The 24,232-nt window shown below is 43.9% G+C and overlaps 1 pseudogene; it reads left to right on the forward strand.

Moving 5' to 3' along the window:
* The window catches only part of LOC147118433 (uncharacterized), a 111,225-nt pseudogene that overhangs the window by 27,371 nt on the left and 59,622 nt on the right, over positions 1-24,232 (forward strand).

Here is a 24,232-nt window from a genome sequence, read left to right on the forward strand (position 1 = left end):
GATACAGCTTGATCTCTAATTGACCGAAGAGACAGCTTGATCTCGAATTAACCAGAGATACAGCTTGATCTCTAATTGACCGAAGAGACAGCTTGATCTCGAAATGACCGGAGAGACAACTTGATCTCTAATTGACCGGAGAGACAGCTTGACCTCTAATTGACTGAAGAGACAGATTGATCTCTAATTGACCGGAGAGACAGCTTGATCTCCAATTGATCGGAGGGATAGTTGATCTCGAATTGACCCGAAGTCAGCTTGATCTCCAATTGACTGCAGAGATAGCTTGATCTCTAATTGACCCGAGAGAAAGTTTGATCTCTAATTGACCCAAGAGGCAGCTTGATCTCTAATTGACCCGGGGGGCAGCTTGATCTTTAATTGACCGGAGAGACAGGTTGATCTCGAATTGACCCGAGATACAGCTTAATCTCCAATTGACCTGAGAGACAGCTTAATCTCCAATTGACCTGAGAGACATCTTGATCTCTAATTGACCGGAGGGATAGCTTGATCTCTAATTGACCGGAGAGACAGCTTGATCTCTAATTGACCGGAGAGACAGCTTGATCTCTAATTGACTGGAGAGACAGCTTGATCTCTAATTGACCCGAGACACAGCTTGATCTGTAATTGACCCGAGAGACAGCTTGATCTCTAATTAACCGGAGAGACAGCTTGATCTGTAATTGACCCGAGAGACAGCTTGATCTCTAATTAACCGGAGAGACAGCTTGATCTCCAATTGACCGGTGGTACAGCTTGATCCCTAATTGAACGGAGAGACTGCTTGATCGCTAATTGACCGGAGAGACAGCTTTAACTCTAATTGACCCGAGAGTCAGCTTGAACTCTAATTGACCGGAGGGACAGCTTGATTTCTAATTGACTGGAGATACAGCTTGATCTCTAATTGACCTGAGAGACAGCTTGAGCTCTACTTGACCGGGGAGACAGCTTGATGTCTAATTGACCCGGGAGACAGCTTAATCTCTAATTGCCCCGGGAGACAGATTGATCTCTAATTGACCCGGGAGACAGCTCGATCTCCAATTGCCCCTAGAGACAGCTTGATCTCGAATTGACCGGAGACACAGCTTGATATCTAATTGACCCGGGAGACAGCTTGATTACAATTGACCCGAGAGACAGATTGATCTCTAATTGACCTGAGAGACAGCTTCATCTCTAATTGACCGGCGAAACAGCTTGATCTCTAATTCACCGGAGAGACAGCTTGATCTCGAATTGACCTGAGAGACAGCTTGATTTCTAATTGACCGGAGAGACAGCTTGGTCTCTAATTGACCAGAGAGACAGCTTGATGTCTAATTGACCGGAGACACAGCTTGATCTCGAAATGACCGGAGAGACAGCTTGATTTCTAATTGACCGGAGAGGCAGCTTGATTTCTAATTGACCGGAGAGACTGCTTGATCTCGAATTGACCCCAGAGACAGCTTGATCTCCAATGGACCCGAGAGAAAGTTTGATCTCGAATTGTCCCGAGATACAGCTTAATCTCCAATTGACCTGAGAGACAGCTTAATCTCCAATTGACCCGAGATACAGCTTAATCTCCAATTGACCTGAGAGACAGCTTAATCTCCAATTGACCTGAGAGACAGCTTGATTTCTAATTGACCCGAGAGACAGCTTGATCTCTAATGTACCGGAGAGACAGCTTGATCTCGAATTGACCGGAGAGACAGCTTGACCTCCAATTGACCGGAGAGACAGCTTGATCTCTAATTGATCCGAGACAAAGTTTGATCTCTAATTGACCCGAGAGACAGCTTGATCTCCAATTGACCCGGGATGCAGATTGATCTCGAATTGACCCGAGATACAACTTGATCTCTAATTGACCAGAGAGACAGGTTGATCTCGAATTGACCCGAGATACAACTTAATCACCAATTGACCTGAGAGACAGCTTAATCTCCAATTGATCTGAGAAACAGCTTGATCTCTAATTGACCGGAGAGACAGCTTGATCTCTAATTGACCGGAGAGACAGCTTGATCTCTAATTGACCGGAGAGACAGCTTAATCTCCAATTGCCCTGAGAGACAGCTTGACCTCTAATTGACCGGAGAGAGAGCTTGATCTCTAATTGACCTGAGATACAGCTTAACCTCTAATTGACCGGAGAGACAGGTTGATCTGGAATTGACCCCAGACACAGCTTAATCTCCAATTGATCTGAGAGACAGCTTGATCTCGAATTGACCTGAGAGACAGCTTGATCTCGAATTGACCGGAGAGACAGCTTGACCTCTAATTGACCCGAGACACAGCTTGATCTCTAATTGACCGGAGAGACAGCCTGATCTCGAATTGACCGGAGAGACAGCTTGATCCCTAATTGACCGAAGAGACAGCCTGATCTCTAATTGACCGGAGAGACAGATTGATCTCCAATTGACCGGAGAGACAGCCTGATCTCTAATTGACCTGAGGGACAGCTTGATCTCTAATTGACCTGAGAAACAGCTTGATCTCTAATTAGGCTGAGAGACAGCTTGATCTCTAATTGACCGAAGAGACAGCTTAATCTCGAAATTACCGGAGAGACAGCTTGATCTCTAATTGACCGGAGAGACAGCTTGATCTCTAATTAACCGGAGAGACAGCTTGATCTCCAATTGACCGGTGGTACAGCTTGATCTCTAATTGAACGGAGAGACAGCTTGATCTATAATTGACCTGAGAAACAGCTTGATCTCCAATTGACCTGAGAGACAGCTTGAGCTCTACTTGACCGGGGAGACAGCTTGATGTCTAATTGACCCGGGAGACAGCTTAATCCCTAATTGCCCCGGGAGACAGCTTGATCTCTAATTGACCCGGGAGACAGCTTGATCTCCAATTGCCCCTAGAGACAGCTTCATCTCCAACTGACCTGAGAGACAGCTTGATCTCTAATTAACCGGAGAGGCTTCTTGATCTCCAATTAACCAGAGACACAGCTTGATCTCTAATTGACTCGGGAGACAGCTTGATCTCCAATTGACCCGAGAGACAGCTTGATCTCTAATTGACCTGAGAGACAGCTTCATCCCTAATTGACCGGCGAAACAGCTTGATCTCTAATTCACCGGAGAGACAGCTTGATCTCGAATTGACCTGAGAGACAGCTTGATCTCTAATTGACCGGAGAGACAGCTTGGTCTCTAATTGACCGGAGAGACAGCTTGATCTCTAATTGACCGGAGACACAGCTTGATCTCTAATTGACCCGGGAGACAGCTTGATCTCCAATTGCCCCTAGAGACAGCTTCATCTCCAACTGACCTGAGAGACAGCTTGATCTCTAATTAACCGGAGAGGCTTCTTGATCTCCAATTAACCAGAGACACAGCTTGATCTCTAATTGACTCGGGAGACAGCTTGATCTCCAATTGACCCGAGAGACAGCTTGATCTCTAATTGACCTGAGAGACAGCTTCATCCCTAATTGACCGGCGAAACAGCTTGATCTCTAATTCACCGGAGAGACAGCTTGATCTCGAATTGACCTGAGAGACAGCTTGATCTCTAATTGACCGGAGAGACAGCTTGGTCTCTAATTGACCGGAGACACAGCTTGATCTCGAAATGACCGGAGAGACAGCTTGATCACTAATTGACCGAAGAGACAGCTTGATTTCTAATTGACCGGAGAGGCTGCTTGATCTCCAATTGACCGGAGAGACAGCTTGATCTCGAATTGACCCCAGAGACAGCTTGATCTCCAATAGACCCGAGAGACAGCTTGATCTCCAATTGACCGGAGAGACAGCTTGATCTCTAATGGACCCGAGAGAAAGTTTGATCTCGAATTGTCCCGAGATACAGCTTGATCTCTAATTGACCGGAGACACAAGTTGATCTCGAATTGACCCGAGATACAGCTTAATCTCCAATTGACCTGAGAGACAGCTTAATCTCCAATTGACCTGAGAGACAGCTTGATTTCTAATTGACTGGAGGGACAGCTTGATCTCTAATTGACCTGAGAGACAGCCTGACCTCTAATGTACCGGAGAGACAGCTTGATCTCGAATTGACCGGAGAGACAGCTTGATCTCCAATTGACCTGAGAGACAGCTTGATCTCTAATTGACCGAAGAGACAGCTTGATCTCAAAATGACCGGAGAGACAACTTGATCCCTAATTGATCGGAGAGACAGCTTGATCTCTAATTGACGGAAGAGACAGCTTGATCTCTAATTGACCGGAGAGACAGCTTGATCTCCAATTGATCGGACGGATAGTTGATCTCGAATTGACCCGAAGTCAGCTTGATCTCCAATAGACCCGAGAGACAGCTTGATCTCCAATTGACCCGAGAGAGAGTTTGATCTCCAATTGACTGGAGAGACAGCTTGATCTCTAATTGACCCGAGAGAGAGTTTGATCTCTAATTGACCCGAGAGACAGCTTGATCTCTAATTGACCCTGAGGCAGCTTGATCTCGAATTGACCCGAGATACAGCTTGATCTCTAATTGACCGGAGAGACAGGTTGACCTCGAATTGACCGGAGATACAGCTTAATCTCCAATTGACCTGAGAGACAGCTTAATCTCCAATTGACCTGAGAGACAGCTTGACCTCTAATTGACCAGAGGGACAGCTTGATCGCTAATTGATCGGAGAGACAGCTTGATCTCTAATTGACCGGAGAGACAGCTTGATCTCTAATTGACCGGAGCGACAGCTTGATCTGTAATTGACCGGAGAGACAGCTTGATCTATAATTGACCGGAGAGACAGCTTGATCTCCAATTGACCGGAGAGACAGCTTGATCTCTAATTGACCGGAGAGACAGCTTGATCTCTAATTGACCGGAGAGGCAGCTTGATCTCTAATTGACCCATCAGACAGCTTGATTTATAATTGGCCTGAGAGTCAGCTTGATCTCTAATTGACCAGAGAGACAGCTTGATCTCTAATTGACAGGAGAGACAGATTGATCTCTAATTGACCGGAGAGACAGCTTGATCTCGAATTGACCCGTGATACAGCTTAATTTCCAATTAACCTGAGAGACAGCTTAATCTCCAATTGATCTGAGAGACAGCTTGAACTCTAATTGACTGGAGATACAGCTTAACCTCTAATTGACCGGAGGGACAGCTTGATCTCTAATTGACCCGAGAGACAGCTTGATCTCTAATTGACCTGAGAGACAGCTTGATCTCTAATTGACCTGAGAGATAGCTTGATCTCTAATTGACCTGAGAGACAGCTTGATCTATAATTGACCTGAGAAACAGCTTGATCTCCAATTGATCTGAGAGACAGCTTGAACTCTACTTGACCGGGGAGACAGCTTGATCTCTAATTGACCCGGGAGACAGCTTGATCTCTAATTGACCCGGGAGACAGCTTGATCTCCAATTGACCCGAGAGACAGCTTGGTCTCTAATTGACCGGAGAGACAGCTTGATCTCTAATTGACCGGAGAGACAGCTTGGTCTGAAGATAGTAGCCACCAAGTGGTTAAAAACTATTTGGATGTAGATGAAGATACTCAGTTTGTTTCACTCACTGTCAGTAATCAGACTGAAGTGGTTGACTGGAGTTCGGATTCACAAATATCTGCCCCTCTAACTGGACCTATTGGTGTGTTTTCTATTTGTATTCCACATCTACTTACATAGCAGAGAGTGCACCAGCACCACTCTGAAATAAACAGGGAAATACATCGCTGTCCGTGGGTCACAATATGAGCATCGACCCCTTCACTACTGCAACAAACACCCCCACCAGTACCGGACCAGGCTGAACTATTTAACCTCGGACAAGAATAGAAAGGGCAGTGACTCTGCAACACGTCACATCCGTTTGTGATCATTTCACACCACCAGGGAGCAGGGCAATTGCTCTGGTCACTGTGGGTGCAGCAACAACCGACATTTTCAATGGAGATTCCTCTGGTCAGCGTTTCCAGGGAAATCATAAACTCTTTCTTTTTGAACAACTTAATTTCTTTAAGGTTCATTTAGCGAGAGTGACCAGAGGATATCTTCCTGGAAGGATTTACCATTCGTTGCACTCAGTAAACAGGGAAATTGTCCCTCTTCCTCAGTTATTTAGTTCATTGCATGTAGCAGTGGCATTTTACATAGACAGTACTGAGCTGCCCTTAGCATTATCGGGGAGAGTAACTAGGATTTTAATACAGCAAATAGCGACCGAGAGACAACAGAACTTCGCTCCATGGAGCCACCAAGTGGTCAGAGTATGAAACTACACGATGACTGCTCTCCTCCTGTCTCTTTAACTTTACTTCTCTGCTCATTCCATACATCATACAGCAAAGAAGGAGGCCATTCGGCCCATCATGCCTGTACGGGCTCCTTGATTAGTGCCACTGCACTGCTGTTTCCCGATAGCCCACTAAATTTCACCTTTTCAGCTAAATATTCTTTTCGTGAATCCCTATTTAGACAGGAAGGCTGTGTCCTACAGAAGGTTTGCAATCTTGTACAGAGAGATAATGCAGCAGTTTGAACCTCGGAAATTGCTCAGAGTCTTCTGTGTGAGTGCGCGCCTCTGTGTGGTTACCTCTATGTCTCTCAATCACACACACACACATAGATATATATATGAGAGCTAATTAGATGGAAACATTGAATAACAGAAAGAAAGAAGGAGGATGTAAAGTTACGCTTGTAATATTGTAAAATAGTTGTAAACAATGGCCGGTTGAAGGTAGTCCCGGCAACCTCGCCTCACACGGGCTGTTTGAAATTGAGTCAATATTCCCGTTTGAGATACAAACCATCAGCAGGTTATTGGTAAAGAGACAGAGACTGGTGCCTCGCTATAACCGATGACAGCTAAGCAAAGGACGGCTAACTGTTACCATCCAGACCCAATGGAGCTGTAAATACTCGCTGAGGTTTTTGTACGGGGCCTTTGCTTTTATCTGACGCTGTGCCTCACGGCACAGTAATTATATTGAGGTAACCACACATTCTAGGCTTGTCAACAGCCGCCAGATATTGTCCTGAGATTTCCACTCCCTTCAGTGCTGCTACTTTGCTAATTATCCGGCTTGGAGGCTGTGCCGGTTTCTCCCGATATCTTTGCATGTAACCAATATCCAGGGTTGTATATTTGCAATCTAACTGCACCGAACACCCTGCTGACACGTCAGCTATCACCGGAGACTGAGATACTGGATCTGCACACAGGCCGCCTCAGAAGAAATGGGAACAGAAGAACAGGAGGCTAAACAGTACCGATTTAAACTTGCGTCCATCTGTGAGTGTGTGTAACCTCCCATGTACCCAACTGCCCATCATAGGGACATTTCAGCTCATTGTTCCACCCGCACACTGCAGGGGGCGGCCCCATTGTGACCTCACTCCGGCTTCGGTCGTTATTGGTTCAAGTGTTTGCATCACGTGACTTTCGAATTACCATGCTTGAGTTTGGCTCTCTGCTGGCGGATTTTGTTCAATCCGATTTAGATTAAGGTCATTGAGGGGATTTAGGGTTTATTGATCATAGATAAAAACAAGTTGCGCCAGATATTGTGTTTCACAACTCTAGATTGGAGCTGATTAAACCCGGTCATTATTTCTGAAGCGGTGCATCCCTTCATTTCCCTCCACCTCTACTTAGTCCCAGTCTCTTGTTCAGTGAACAGGAGAAGTTGACCAAAGAGACTTGAATTCGCTCAATTTTGAGTTTGTGGCAGCCCCGCCCACAGCTTCCGTTTGCTGCTCCCGCTCTGACCCGCCTTGCCTGCCCTGTGTTATTGGAGAGATTGCTGTCGCTGTTGCCTGATTGGCATTGCTTGGATCAGTAGTGCAGAGGGGCGGTTATCTGTATTTCTGCTCCGACAGAGAATTTCCCGGACTGCAGAGGTGCAGATTCCACAACACTCATGCGGAACCGTCTCGCACCTCTCCTGGTCATTATATCACTTCTCAGTAAGTTATTCCTTCCTAGCTAAAATCCATTCTCCCCATGACTGCTGAAACCCAAATGTTACTACTAATCAAGTGATGATGATGATAATCACTATTACTATTATTTTATGTCAAAGTGGAAAAGCCTATTCCCGATGTGACTGTTGAAGAGGAAAGTAATGTCACACTAACCTGCAAATTGAAATCAACCGGCGCTGCACATTATGGGTATTGACACAGTCAGCACTACGCGCAGCCGCCAAGGAAATGAGACTCACGGGGTCACATTTCAGGAGAGACCGCGTTGTTCTGAAGGCATTTGACTCTATGGTTTCTTAAAAAGTTTCTGAATGTTTCCCCTCTGTTCAGTTAATTTCCTGCCGACTGGAGCGCCAGGTCTGAGTGCGATTCTGACACTGAGAACTAGTTTTATATTTATTTCACAAAGATTGAAAGTTGAGGTGCCCATTACATGAACAGAGTTTGTAAGCATTATCCAATCAAACATCTCATTATGAAATTAACAGCAAGATTATTATTGTGAAGAATAACCTTTATTCTAGCCCTGTATTTTAATTTGGACAGCGATTGATTTGTCTGTATTTTTGACGGACACACTCCTGTGAAAAGTAGTAACAGTTCCCGTTTCTCCCCACACTGCCCGATACTTTGCTCACCTTGTCTTATTCCGGCGGTGTTTTTGTACGGGGCTCCCTCTGGTTCCTGTCACTGTGTCTCTCAGCCCGCAGTGATAAACCGCGCTGTCAGAGAGCCGCAGGCCGCGGATGGTGAAATTCCCCACGCTTTTCGAAGTGTCGAGAAATCCGGAAAATCGAGCCCCCACGCCCTCTGCTTTGAAAACTTCCCCGTAGGAAGGACTGTAGATTAGGAATGTGGGCACTTTGTCGGCGTCCTGACGGTACAGTTGTAAGGAATATGAAGCAGCAGTGGTCGAATAAGTGTAATTAATTGTCACCGAGTCTCCTTCAAAATGTATCGCTGTAACCGGCCCCTGTGAGACCGAGTCTTCAGCACTAACACCTGCAGTAATTTAGAAATACAGAACTTTAACATTTTTCATCTTTTTATTATTACTAAGATCATAAAGGTGACGTAATAACCATTGCAAATACAGAGAAAACGCAGTTAAAAGGATGTCAATGACACCTGCAGGAGAAATATTGTTTAACTTGTAAACATTACCAGTTAAGAGAGCTGCAGCTGTGACGAATGAACAAAAAGTAACAACCAACATGTTTGCAGGGAGTTGCTGGTGGATTTGAACAGAACGGGTTAAACCTGTAATTGTCTCAATCAAGAGTTGAGAACATATTGAGTAATATCCGGTCTCTCTGCCGATTGATTCATTCCTGGCAGAGTGAGCAGGAGATATCCAATCAGCACAAGGAACATTTGTCCTCCAATTCATCCAATCAACTCACAGCGCCTTTGTTTTCAAATTAAGCCAATCAACTCACAGGTACTTCGTTCTCCAATTCATGACGTCAGAGAGGGGAGCAGGGAACGGAGTGAAATTGTTCTCCTCACAACAGAGAACTGGAAGAGGATTAAATCCTCATCCTCCACGAACTTGTGATCACGCGAGTGATTTGCTGCAGTGAAACCGGAAACAGCATGGGGGAGCTCACTCTGCTGGCGATGTCAAGTAAATTGCCCCCTGCCAGGAAAGCACGGAATTCTCAAATTACGGATGGATGCTGTTGCCCGATAATGTCACATTTTTTTGCTTGTCTTATTCTTATACCAATTATTAGTATATACTTTAATGCAGTAAAACATATACAACTTCAAGTGTAAATCCTGGTGATTCCTTTGTTTATTTTTAATATCCAAGACATAACTGATGAATGAATCTCATCAAAACAATATGACACTACACAGGATCCAACTCTTAGGCACCGCGCCACATACAGTGTGTGTAGACTTGTCTCATTATTCCCACCTAATTAATATATGGATGGATTTTGCTGTAACAGCTGCCATTTAAAATATTTATATGAGCTGAGGTTATTATATTTAATCTATTTAACTGCTATTATCAATGGAGCACTTCGCTGTGTTGAAACGAGAGATTGAGACAAATAGGATTTCTCTGTATTCTGCTCCTTGATGGAACACGGTAGCGAGAGACCGAGCAAACGAAAGACAGAGAGAGACAGACAGACAGACACCGAGACAAAGAGAGGCACAGAGACACCGAGAAAGACAGAGAAAGAAAGAGAAACAGGCAGAGAAAGTAATTGGACCACAATTAACACTGATTGGTGCACAACTGTTATCGGTTCTGAGAGAATAGCCAATCTTGACCCTGGGAAACGCCCCTCATCTGACAATAAGTGAAGCCTGCCCTGATCTGTATTTAATCTTTAATATCAGGTTAGAATATTTAGAACATTCGGCTATTTTCCGTGGAAGTCTAAACCAGACACCATGTGCTCCAAATGTTCCTTACTGATATTGATGATCGTGCTTCCCGGTGAGTCTATGATTAAAGGGTCAGTGTATGTTCCATGGGTTATATTCAGTCCAAAATATCTGATACATTCTCGGTTTTGTTACAGGAACGAATGGCGAAGATTCAGTGCTCCAGGATCCGTCAGAATTAAAGGTTCAGGAAGGACAGACCATAATACTGAGCTGCAGTTACTCGAGAGCTGGTTCAACTCTGTTCTGGTACATCCAGTATTCATGGGAAGCTCCGAGATATTTACTGAAGAGATATAGCTCAGAGGACGGAGACAAGTCTCTAGAGTTACCAGACAGATTCTCTGCTAATCTGAACGAAATAAATAAAACGGTTCCTTTAAATATCGCTGGGGCGCTTGTCTCCGACACTGCCGTTTATTTCTGCGCGATGAGCCCCACACTGCTGTAGAGATATAGCGGATCCCGTACAAAAATCCGCACTGAGAGTTCCAATTAGCGCTCACCAGAGGGCGCTCTCACATCGATAACCAGAAGCGATAATTCAGCCTCCACAGTGAGTCACAGGGAAATTCTTAAAAGGGCGACAAAAAAGGGCACTCAACAAGAATTGGTGAGCTCCCCTACAGTATTATATTAATAGATTTCAATTCGTATTTAGACTAAAAATGAACTCGCTAAATCCAGTTGTATCGTCTTAACTTATCTTTTGTCCTTTGATACCCTTTCGGTGCCTGCCTGCAATATTGTGCAGCCCTTTACACATCTCCCCTGTCAGTTTCTCGTATCCTTTGATCGCGGCTATAAACATGGTTTTCTTGATCAGAGTATGTTTCTAGGCCAGAGACAGGTTATACTCAATGAACAGATTGCACAAGGTAGTGATTGTTCTCTTTAAAACAAGCCCCAAGCACAGAGTCCTCCCAATGTCCATTGTCCTTTAGAATGTCTCTTTAACGCCAGAATGTTTACTGTCACCATTAACAGATTATTTCTCAGGGGAATGCAGCAAGAGCCAAGTCCGTGGCACTACGAGTGGCTCAGCTGCACAGGAGGGGAGGAAAAAGAATGGGAGAGCAATAGTGATAGGGGATTCTATCGTAAGGAGAACAGATAGACGTTTCTCTGGCCGCAGAGGTGACTCCAGCATGGTATGTTGCCTCTCTGGTGCAAGGGTCAAGGATGTCACTGAACGGCTGCAGGGCATTCTGAAGGGGGAGGGCGAACAGTCAGAAGTCGTGGTTCACATTGGTACCAACGACATGGGTAGAAAGAGGGATGAGGTCCTGCAACAAGAATTTAGGGAGCTAGGTAGCAGATTAAAAAGCAGGAACTCAAAGGTTGTAATTTCTGGATTACTCCCGGTCTCACATTCAAGTGAGTATACGAATAGGAGGATGGAGCAGATGAATGCGTGGCTAAAGATTTGGTGCAGGAGGGAGGGCTTTAGTTTCCCGGATCACTGGGTCTGTTCCTGGGGAAGGTGGGACCTGTACAAGTCGAACGGGTTGCACCCGAACCGGAACGGGACCAACATCCTTGCGGGGAGATTTGCTATTATTGTTGGGGGGAGGGGGCTTAAAATAACTTGGCAGGGGGATGAGATACGGAGTGGAGCTATAGTAGGGGGTGATGCACAGCCAAATATAGAGGAAAAAACAAGTCAGCCTGGAAGACAGAGTAAATATGTAACTGCACAATGTAGTATGGCAAGGCTGGGTGGCAGTTATTTTAATGCAAGGAGTCTTGCAAGTAAGGCAGATGAATTGAAGATGTTGATGGACACATGGGAGTATGATATTGTTGCTATCACAGAGACATGGTTGAGGGAGGGGCAGGACTGGCAGCTCAATATTCCCGGGTACAGAATCTTCAGGCGAGACAGAGGGGTGTGTAAAAGAGGAGGGCGTGTCGCAATATTAATCAAGGAGTCAATTACTGCTGTAAGGAGGGATGATATCTTAGCAGGTTCCTCTAATGAGGCCATATGGGTAGAACGTAAAAACAAAAAGGGGGCAAGAGCTTTGCTGGGAGTGTACTATAGGCCCCCAAACAGTCATGGGGAGGTAGAGGAACAGATATGTAGGCAAATCTCAGAGAAGTGCAGAAATAATAGGGTAATAGTAGCAGGGGATTTCAACTTCCCCAATATTAACTGGGATAGTCAGAGTGTGAAAGGCTTAGAGGGTGTGGAATTCTTAACGTGCATCCAGGAGAGCTTTTTGAGCCAGCATGTAGAACGTTCTACAAGAGAGGGGGCGGTACTGCACATTATTCTAGGGAATGTCGCAGGGCAAGTGGTAGAAGTGTTAGTAGGAGAGCATTTTGGTGTCAGTGATCATAATTCGGTGAGATTTAAGGTAGTCATGAAAAAGGACAAAGATGGACCAGAAATAAAGTTTCCAAATTGGGGGAAGGCCAATTTTAATATGATAAGGCAGAATTTGGCCAAAGTGGACTGGGATCAGCTACTTGTAGGAAAATACACATCGGAGCAGTGGGAGTCTTTCAGAAAGGAAATAGAGAGAGTACAACGGCAACATGTTCCCGTAAAGGTCAAGGGTGGGACCAACAAGCACAAGGAACCCTGGATGTCAAGGAGTATACGAGAATGGATTATGAAAAAAGGGAGGCTTTTGGCAGACACAAAGGACTAAAGACAGTGGAAGCCCTAGAGGAGTATAGAAAGTGCAGGGGGGTACTTAAAAAAGAAATTAGGAGAGCGAAGAGGGGGCATGAAAAAAACACTGGTGGGCAAAATAAAGGAAAATCCCAAGGAGTTTCATAAGTATATTAAGGGCAAGAGGATAACCAGGGAAAGAGTAGGGCCTATTAGGGACTAAAGTGGCAATCTGTGTGTAGAGCCGGAAGATGTAGGTGAGGTTTTAAATGAATATTTTACATCTGTGTTCACTATAGAGAAGGACGATGTGGCATAGAAATCAGGCAGGGGGATTGTGATATACTTGAACAAATTAGTATTGTGAGGGAGGATGTACTAGTGGTTTTAGCGAGCTTAAATGTGGATACATCCCCAGGCCCAGACGAGATATATCCCAAGCTGTCTTGCGAGCCAAGGGAGGAGATTGGAGGAGCTCTGGCACAAATTTTCAGAACATCTCTGGCCACAGGGGAGATGCCAGAGGACTGGAGAACAGCTAACGTAGTACCATTATTCAAGAAGGGTAGTAGGGATAAACCAGGGAATTAAAGGCCAGTGAGCCTAACATCAGTGGTAGGGAAATTGTTCGAAAACATTCTGAGGGACAGAATTAGTCTCCACTTGGAGACGCAAGGATTAATCAAGAATGGTCAGCATGGCTTTGTCAGGGGGAGATCATGTCTGACCAATTTGATTGAATTTTTTGAGGGGGTGACAGGTCGTGTGGATGAGGGTAGTGCAGTTGATGTAGTCTACATGGAATTCAGTAAGGCTTTTGACAAAGTCCCGCATGGCAGACTGGTCAAGAAGGTAAGAGCCCATGGGATCCAGGGCAACTTGGCACATTGGATCCAAAATTGGCTTGGTGGCAGGAGGCAGAGGGTGATGGTCGAAGATTGTTTTTGTGACTGGAAGCCTGTGTGCAGTGGTGTACCACGGGGTTCTGTGCTGGGCCCTTTGCTGTTTGTAGTGTACATTAATGATTTAGATATGAATGTAGGAGTTATGATCAGTAAGTTCGCAGATGACACGACAATTGGTGGGGTGGTAAATGGCGAGGAGGGAAGCCTCAGGCTACAGGACGATATAGACAGTTTGGTCAGATGGGCAGAACAGTGGCAAATGGAATTTAACCCTGAAAAGTGTGAGGTGATGCATTTTGGGAGGACTAACAAAGCAAGGGAATACACAATGAATGGTAGGATCCTAGAAGGGACTTTGGTGTGCATGTACATAGTTTGCTGAAGGCAGCAGGACAGGTAGATAAGATGGTTAAAAAGGCATATGGGATACTTGCCTTCATTAGCCGAGGCATAGAATATAAGAGCAGGGAGGTTATGATGGAGCTGCACAAAACGCTAGTAAGGCCACAGCTGGAATACTGTATGCAGTTCTGGTCGCCAAACTATAGGAAGGATGTAATTGCATTGGAGATGGTGCAGAGGAGATTCACCAGGATGTTACCTGGGCTGCAGCGCTTCAGCTATGAAGAGAGACTGGACAGGCTGGGGTTGTTTTCCTTAGAGCTGAGAAGGCTGAGGGGAGACCTGATTGAGGTGTACAAAATTATGAGGGGCATAGATAGGGTAGATAGAAAGGAACTTTTCCCCTTAGTAGAAGGGTCAAAGCAACTGTGTAAGAGGCAGGATGTTTAGAGGGGATTTGAGGAACAACGTTTTCACCCAGAGGGTGGTTGGAATCTGGAACTCACTGCCTGAAAGGGTGGTAGAGGAGGAATCCTCACAACATTCAAGAAGCATTTAGATGAGCACTTGAAACGCCATAGCATACAAGGCTACGGACCAAGTGCTGGAAAATGGAATTAGAATAGAGAGGGCTTGATGGCCGGCGCGGACACGATGGGCCAAAGGGCCTTTTTCTGTGCTGTTTAACTCCATGACTCTATCCCGTAGCTTCCGGTTTACAATAAACAGAAAAGGGTTTTGTTCCCATCGGTCTCTAAAAGCGGAACCCTTCCCTTTAAGGACACTGACTGTGGCTCAGCTCGACGTGTTTTCATTCACTGACAGCCAGCTCACCACCTACAGGTCTCACAGCACCACTGGGGACACGAGGAAGTGAGTTGAGAGCATCCTGAGACACGACAGCAGATTATTGAGGGCGGGGGGATTAGAACGGGTGTCTTCAAATATCCAACCCCCCCTTTTATAGAACAGACAGCGACAATGCGGCTACTCAGCATCTGGGCTGTGTGGTGGGCATTTCTGACAGGTAATTGTGGAGCAAACACATTTCATCTTTTCTCTATCTTCCACAGTGCAGAGGTCTCGGAGGGTTGTAGGGCTGGAGCAGCGCCCAGTGATAGAGAGGAGCGAGACAATGTAAGGATTTGCAAACAAGAATGTCAATTTTAAAATCGAGGCGTTGTCGGACAGGGAGTCAATGTAAGTCAGCGAGAACAGGCGTGCTGGGTGAACGGGACACGGAGCGAGTTAGGGTAAGGGCAGCAGAGTTTTGGATGAGCTCATCTTTACAGAGGGTGCAAGGTGGGAAGCCGGCCAGGAGAGCAGTGGAATAGTCGAGTCTAGATGTACCGAGGACACGGATGAGGGTTTCCGCAGAAGCCGAGCTGATGTAGGGGTGGAGTAAGTTGCTGTTACCCAATTAATGCATTAGGTCCCCTTTACCAGCAGCAGAATACTCCCTCACCTTCTGTAATACCTTCCTATCGAAAAGTTGCTCACTTTACTCAGTATAACTTATTGCAACCGGAAAAAGAACTGTTAATCCAAGGGATTGTTGGTGAAGATCTGATAGAGCCCATGCCTTACCGTCACCTCGTTATATTGTGGCTGGTGATCGGTAGGTGTGGCCAGGCCTTGTGTCTCTTTGCACTAATGTGATGTTAGTAGACTTTCTATCAGAGTATCGAATTCAACCCTCAGTTAACTTTTAATTCAGGGCAGATTGAGGCAGATTCGGTGTCACAACCTCAGACCGCGTTGAATGTCACTGAAGGAGATGTTGTGAAAATAGACTGCAGTTATACAGCAGGATACAGTAACCCCGATCTGTACTGGTATCGACAGCACACGAACCAGGCTCCGCGCTTTATATTGCACCGGGATAAAAGCAGAAAATACGAGGCGGATTTTCCCAAGGGAAATTTAGAGGCCGGCCAGGCAAATGCAGAAAAGAAGTTTCCTTTAACAATCACTCGAGCAGAAATCCAGGACACCGCGGTATATTTCTGCGGGCTGAAAATCACAATATTTTAAAGCTCATCTGTCGCTGTACAAAAACCTCAGGGAAATAAAACTGCCGCCGACGGTGCCTCCAGTTCATGGGAACGTGTCAGACGTGGCTCAGTGAATATAACTTTCGGTTTTAAGTCAGAAGGTCGTTGGATTAAATCCCCACTCCAAACAATTGAGCCCACAATCCAGGCCAACATGCCCGGTGGCCAGTACTGATCCTACTTCACAGCTTTGCTTGAAGGAATTTGAAATCAGTTATTGGCCGATATAGATGCTTGCTTTTGAACAAACGTACTGAGTAAAGGAATATTTAAAGAGTTAAAGGGAATTTTCTTCCCATTCTCTAAGTCCTACTTACCCCTCGTAAGAACAATAACTAACAGAAACAGGTTCGGTGGTGCCTGGCCTACTTAACGGGCCCTGACTGAACCCCCGGGGTCGCAGCCCGAGTCAGGGGTCACAGGCTGCATCAACTGGGCTCTTCAGCGCTGAGCGGAGGCTGGAGACGGCCCGTGTACTGCGACCCTGAATCAATGGGAGAAACAGCCAATCACGGTGCTATGACGTGCGGAAAGGATTGTGGCGTCATCCACTGCAGAGCAAACCGGCGGTCACGTCATTGTGAAAGATGGGTCTTTACCCTATGTCTGTGAACGGTGAGAGCGCAGCCCTCCGTGGCCGAGTGATTAACCGAGTGAATCCGGCAAAAGATACATTTTTATGGTGAGAGAAAAAATTCTTTACACAAAACCAAGTGAAAATGTGTAATGACTGCATTACTTATTCTAATATATAACTGGATAGGAATCTCAAAAGAGGAATCGTAAAGGGTGTGAGGAGCGAGAAGGAAAGTGCAGACTTAATGAGCTTAATCACTTCCTGAAACTCACTGAATCCAGGGTCAGAGAGACGAGTATGAAATTGGAGCGGACCGAGGCCCCGGGTTAGAGTGGTGGGGTGGTGGAAGTGTTGGATGATACACATTGAGACGCAAAGAGTTAAAACACCAACTCCACCCATTCCCAAACTTCCGTCCAGCCCCATCAGAAGGGTCGTTGTTTCTTCCCTCGCTTAATCAGATATACTATTCCATCGCATGCCTGAACTCCAGGGTTTTAGAGGAAAAGCAGCGCAGAACCAGAAAGAATACATCGGAAGATACTGGGGTCTGACCAGAAACCTCTGGAGATCTTCCCGTGGCCATAAGGAACCGAAAGAATCCGAAGAAACGACGAAGGACGTGCAGCGATACTTCAGGGAAAGGTCACTGGCGGATAAAACCGAGACAGGGTCTAGTGTAATGTAAACAGAGACAGGGTCTAGTGTAATATAAACAGACAGGGTCTAGTGTAATATAAACAGAGACAGAGTCTAGTGTAGTATAAATAGAGACAGGGCCTAGTGTAATATAAACAGAGACAGGGTCTAGTGTAATATAAACAGAGACAGGGTCTAGTGTGATATAAACAGAGACAGGGTCTAGTGTAATATAAACAGAGACAGGGTCTCGTGTAAAATAAACTGAGATAGGGTCTAGTGTATTATAAACAGAGACAGGGTCCCATGTAATATAAACAGAGACGTGGTCTAGTGTAATAAAAAGAGGGCCAGTGTCTAATGTAATATAAACAGAGACAGGGCCCAGTGAAATATTAGCAGACCCAGCGTCTTGTGTAATACAAAGAGAGGTATCATCTGGTGCAGTAATAACTGAGACAGTGTCTAGTGCAATATAAACAGATACAGGGGCTAGTGTAATACAAATAGAGACAGGGCCCAGTGTTATATAAACAGACCCAGGGTCTAGTGTAATATAAAGAGAGATAGGGTCTGGTGTAATATAAACAGAGACAGGGCCCAGTGTAATATATACAGACCCAGGGTCAAGTGTAATATAAAGAGAGATAGGGTCTGGTGTAATATAAACAGAGACAGGGTCTAGTGTAATATAAGCCAAGACACGGACTAGTGTAATATAAACAGAGACAGGGTCTAGTGTAATATAAACAGAGGCTGGGTCTAGTCTAATATAAACAGAGACAGGGTCTAGTCTAATATAAACAGAGACAGGGCCTAGTGTAATATAAACAGAGACAGGGCCCAGTGTAATAGAAACAGAGACAGGGCCTACTGTCATAGAAACAGAGACAGGGCCTAGTGTAATATAAACAGAGACAGGGTCTAGTGTAACATAAACAGAGACAGGGCCCTAGTGTAATATAAACAGAGACAGTGTCTAGTGTAACATAAACAGAGACAGGGTCTAGTGTAATATAAACAGAGACAGGGTCTAGTGTAATATAAACAGAGACAGGGCCTAGTGTAATATAAACAGAGACAGGGCCCAGTGTAATAGAAACAGAGACAGGGCCTACTGTCATAGAAACAGAGACAGGGCCTAGTGTAATATAAACAGAGACAGGGTCTAGTGTAACATAAACAGAGACAGGGCCCTAGTGTAATATAAACAGAGACAGTGTCTAGTGTAACATAAACAGAGACAGGGTCTAGTGTAATATAAACAGAGACAGGGTCTAGTGTAATATAAACAGAGACAGGGTCTAGTGTAATATAAACAGAGACAGGGTCTCGTGTAATATAAACCGAGACATGGCCTAGTGTAATATAAACAGAGACAGGGTCTAGTGTAATATAAACAGAGACAGGGTCTAGTGTAATATAAACAGAGATAGGGTCTAGTGTAATGTTAGGGAATATTATATTTTAATAACATAGATTTTATTATGATTAAACTAATGATTTAAAGAAATCTGATTATGCTTAAGTTGACCACATGCCAAAGGATGGTGTGATGTATCAGATCCAATCACAGCTGGTGACGTCACATCGACTGACTTAAAAACTGAGAACAATGGAAATGCTGATTTAGCTTTAACTGTGAAAGTGCTGATCTTAGCTTAAAACTGAAAGTGATGATTCTGCTTACCTAGAGAACAAAGGAATGATTGATGTACCAGAGATCCAATCAGTGTGATGTAGTTGAACCAACCATAGCTCTGCATGCATGCTGCTGAGCCAATGGTAATAAAGGGGGCGGGTACATCTGCTGCTGTATAAAAACCAGCCATTTTAAATATGATGTTAGTCGGATGAAGGAAGTCAAACAGTGTGAGTCATCAGTGATGCAATAAATCGACTATTTAAAACTTACCACCGGACTCGCAAAATTTAATTTTAGTGTGTTGACCTCAGATCAGTGTGGTCCACTGAAATTACCTTGATCTAACAATTTGGCACTGTGAGCAGGGTTGCAGAAGTAAGAGATTGGATCTGGGACACTGGATCTATTTTTAGAGGTAAGGACTGCTCGTTATAAAAGTCCTCGGTCAGTTGTCTAGTCATCTCCCCTCCACGCGACTCCGCAAACCTCTCGGGTAGCGAAGCCTCTGGGTGGTAAGCTGTCTAGAGGTCCCATATTGAGCTCTAACTTACTGACTCGGCTGAAAAGCCTACGACTTGAGACCCCCAAGTAAAGAAATCGATATTATGGCACCACTCGATAAACCTGGGCGGGCTCCACCTGAGATTTCAGAAAACGAAATTCTCCAGCAGTTGAAAGACTATATAGAATTACAGTTTGACTTACCTAAAACCTGGTTCGAAATCGAACAAAAGTACGGTACCTCCTCTGAACAGTGGTCTTTGGATGACATAAAAAGGGTCTGGGGAAAAACGAACCGTATGAAAGATAAAAGACGGAGCAGATGATCCATGGCAATTATGAGTCAGATCCAACGGCGAAATGAGATTAAGCCAGCTCCCATCATGATCACGACTTGACCAATGCAAAAGAGCAGAAAGATTTGATTTATGAACAATTGAAAAAGAAAACAAATGAGCTTGAAAAGTCAGAAGTGGAAGTTAAAAAACTTAAAGATGAAGTTCAGGACTGTAAAAACAATTGGATAAACAACCGATAGTACCGGTAGTCCAAGAAAAGGGAAAATGTGTCGGGACCTGGAAGGGTTTCCCAGATCTAAATGAAATAAAGGAGGAAGGTTGTGGGAGACAAAGACAAGAAGCAGGTCAAGAGACTGAATCGGGATCCTTTAGGAATGTCAGTGAAAGTGAAGAAGAGAAAACAGGACCCCATTTGGCCCCGTTGAGACAGAAAAGAAAAAGAGTAGAAAAGGAGTATGAGAAGAAAGAAGATGGGGAAGAAAGGGCGAAGTACCAACTCCACCCGTGGGATAGGGTCCAAATTCTGATTGTAATGATACCCAGGAGAGAGGGAAATAAGTTACACAGCAAAGTAAAGACTGGCCTGGGAAATGATGAGCAAGATATAGATGCCGGATGGGATGCGATCCAACAGTGGTTACAAGTGTTTAGCCCTGCAAAAACGGATTGGGGAAAGATCATAGCCTGTCAACAGAAAGGGACGGAGGAAGTGTTAGAGCATGACAAGCGATTTAAAACTAACTGGTTGGAACACTCGGGGCTGAACACAGGAGAGATAAAGAAGGAAAAAGATCTAATTTGCAGGCTAACCAATCTGAAAACTCAGCAAAGGAAGGAAAAAAACAGGGATTTGGAAGGTCGAAAAAAGCTACTGAGACACCGATGGAAAAAGAGGGAAAAAAAAGAGAAACTTAACGTTTTACTGACATGGAAGGTATTAACATCTGTGCTGAGACAAATAAAACACAAGATTTGCTCAGTGAAAGGAACCTTGAAAAATGACTATGAATGTTTAAGAAGTTACAGTATTTCTTTTGTCTGATTAGATGTTCTTTAAAAGAAAGATTCTGTTATGTGTGTTTTAGCTCCACCCACTTCTCTGTGTTAAAAGCGTTTAAATCTTTTGTCTTGTCTTGGATTTTGGAAGTTTTAAGAATGTGCGAATAAGATTGTGCCACAAGAATTGAAAAAAAAAACTTTGAAATAATTTAAGTTAAGCTGGTGTGTAAAAACTGAGAAGAGCAACAAAAAGTTTGCTTAACAAAAGATTGCGATAGATTTTTGTACTTGCAGTACAAACTGTACAATGTTACATTAAGTTTCAGTCTAAGATTTAACCTTGGAGTCCCGGTTGCTATGGTGAAATCTTCTAAAGCAGTTTGATTTGATTTGTTTAAATGTGAAAAACTAATTTTTCTCCAGTTATGTTTTTACAGTATTTTGGAAAGACATTTGAAGAAAGGACAATAAGAAATATGACGTAATTTACTGTTTTCTGCAAGAATGTGCTATTTTGTTTTGTTTTATCTGTTCTGTTCGTGTTTAGTTAAAGTGTGAAAACACAACTGTCTTTTTCGATCAGGAAAGTTTTTTTTAATTTACGTGAAGTGACGAAATTACGCCTGATAATGTTGTGCTCCACCTTCTTAAAAACCTGCAAAGGAGTTAACCCTTTCCACTGACAGCTGTTTAAGTTCACCAAGCAACAACTGTAGTATGAAATTTAAAGATATGGGACATTATTAAATTTAAGTTTCTTAATTTTAAGTTAATATTTCCTCACAGTGATAGAAGGAAAATTATGATTTGATAAATGGAAGTTATCTTGTAAACTAATTGTATGATAATGTGCAACATGAACTTGTACTGGTAGTGCTAGATTTAACCGATACGGCTTTACCTACGTGGTGTTCTAAGAAAACTCAATAATTATACCAACACCTCCTAACTCAAGTGTTAAAACAAGGCGTGACATGGAATGGAGGTGGGCACCGTAATAAACACAAACAGATATGGAGATGTAAAAGGTCTGTGATAAATGACACAACAACTGCCTTTAATATGGGTACCTCAGTTGTTACTACTATTGATTTGGCGACACTGGATCAAAAGGTTAGAAACCTAGGGTCTCGCATTAAAGATGTATTACAAAAGACAAATGAAACAGAAGAATTACACTACTGAATGGGCTCCTAGGGTTGGTATTGGTAATACCGTAATGTCACCCCAAGCCCAAGGACGGGAGGTGTAATTACACTACTGAATGGGCTCCTAGGGTTGGTATTGGTAATACCGTAATGGCACCCCAAGCCCAAGGCACTACTGAATGGGCTCCTAGGGTTGGTATTGGTAATACCGTAATGGCACCCCAAGCCCAAGGACGAGAGGTGTACCGAATACAGAATATTGGGGTAGTGAAGGACGGAATGCACATGTCCCACATGTAATTAAAGGAAAGTGATTGAGAGTGTAAGATTGAAACAGGAGAATTACACTACTGAATGAGAACTTGCAAAATGCTCTCAGGCAGTTTAAAAGAGCAGAAACAAAACTGAAAAAAAAATCAGTCTGAACTCGATGATCTGAAAAAAGAAGAAAATAATTTGAACGACCGCTTACTAAATCTCCAGGTAGATTGCCAGACCATGTGGCTCAGGAGAGTGAGACAACTTTTAAAGCATTGACACATACTCCATCGAGAAACTATCTAATTGATGAAACAATCAGAATAGAGTAAAACACACTGGTACCTGTTAGAGGGATTGAAATTGAAGTTGAAGTGGAGAGTTACATGGAATCTGGATTGGGACAATTGAGGGCCAAGGAGAAATCATGTTTAGTAAGAATTATCCACAAGATGGATACGAGTAAAAGAGATCTGAATAATCTTTTAAATCCATAATATGTTGATTAGATGTTAAACTGTAATGTCGCTTGAAATGATTGTAAGACTGAATTTAACTGTGACTGTAATAATTGTGTTTTGTAGGTAACAGAGCGTGGGAAAAACCGGTATGAATCCAGTATGAGGTGGTTTTGGTGGTGCCTCCTGTGTCACTACTACCGCAATTACCATGCTTTTCGGGTCTAACGGGACCTGTCCCATCAACCAACACGTTTTTAAGTATGAGCTACACAATTATGTGGCACAATTCAAATACTCGGATACGACATTCCCCTGTTGTTTGTGGGTTTCAGTGAGCTCATGATGCGACTGAACTCCTCCCTAAAGCATTTTTATGTTTTGGAGGAAGACAACACGAGAATAGATATTGAAATTGACAGCATAGGGGACAACTCACATTGGTGGGATATTGGGCTTAATACATCAGCACACCCTTAGGTTCGTATTATTTCACATGCTTTGGTAGCTATCCAACTTGTAATGATAGTGTATTTGATATATGTAACGTGTGTAGTAAGACTTTGATATATTAATCAATTGGGTACTCATGCCCATGACTGAAAAGCACTAACAAATTAATTCAGCACACCGAAAGAGAAGATCCGAAGCAATGTAGAGGAGACCCCAGGCGGGGTAACATCAGGAAAGATAGAAGAAACAGAGGAGACCCCAGGCGGGGCAGAATTGGAACACTGGAACAGTGAATTGAATTTGAGTAAGGGGTCAGAGGTTGCTCCTCCCCCTCAAAAGAATGGACTGTAAGGAAGGGAGAAATCTTCAAGACTCCCTACTAACTAAAGCCCAAGTTGAGAGAGCAATAAGAGCTAGCTAGATTAGTCAAGAGCCGATTGTGAGAAGTCAATCAGGATATTTCCTTCTCAAAGAAGGGAATTGTAAGAAATAGCTGTTAGATTCAAAGATGGGTTTTAATTCTTAGACCAGGGACTGACAACAGACAAGCGGAAAAAGATAGCATAAATGCCAGCAAGGTCGAATATCAAGCATCAAAAGACAAATAGAAATGATAAGGGAATGGTAAAATGCAAGGAAACAGGGAGGATAGCACCTGCTAGTTAACAAGGAGCCATGAAGCCATAAAATGCCCTTGAAGATTCTTGACAAAGCATTCCTCAGGAAGATAAGAGGGAGGCCTTGTACAATAGGATGGGGATCAAATTGTGTGTTTCTGTTGATTAAATGTACTTGCCACCAGGCAGCTGCTGCCCTGCGGGCAAGACGCCTTGCAGGTCGCCGCAGACCATTTTTATATCTGAAAGGGGCATGTTATGTTTAGCTGCTAGATTGTTTTGTACCTTTTTCTACTTTTTATAATGTTTCTACCTTTTTACTTTTTAATTTTTACCTGAGTGTATTTTTCAAAGCCAA

The sequence above is a fragment of the Somniosus microcephalus genome, chromosome 4, assembly GCF_052327205.1.
Source record: "Somniosus microcephalus isolate GS21.2 chromosome 4, FLI_Smic_1.0, whole genome shotgun sequence".
NCBI classification, from domain to species: domain Eukaryota; kingdom Metazoa; phylum Chordata; class Chondrichthyes; order Squaliformes; family Somniosidae; genus Somniosus; species Somniosus microcephalus.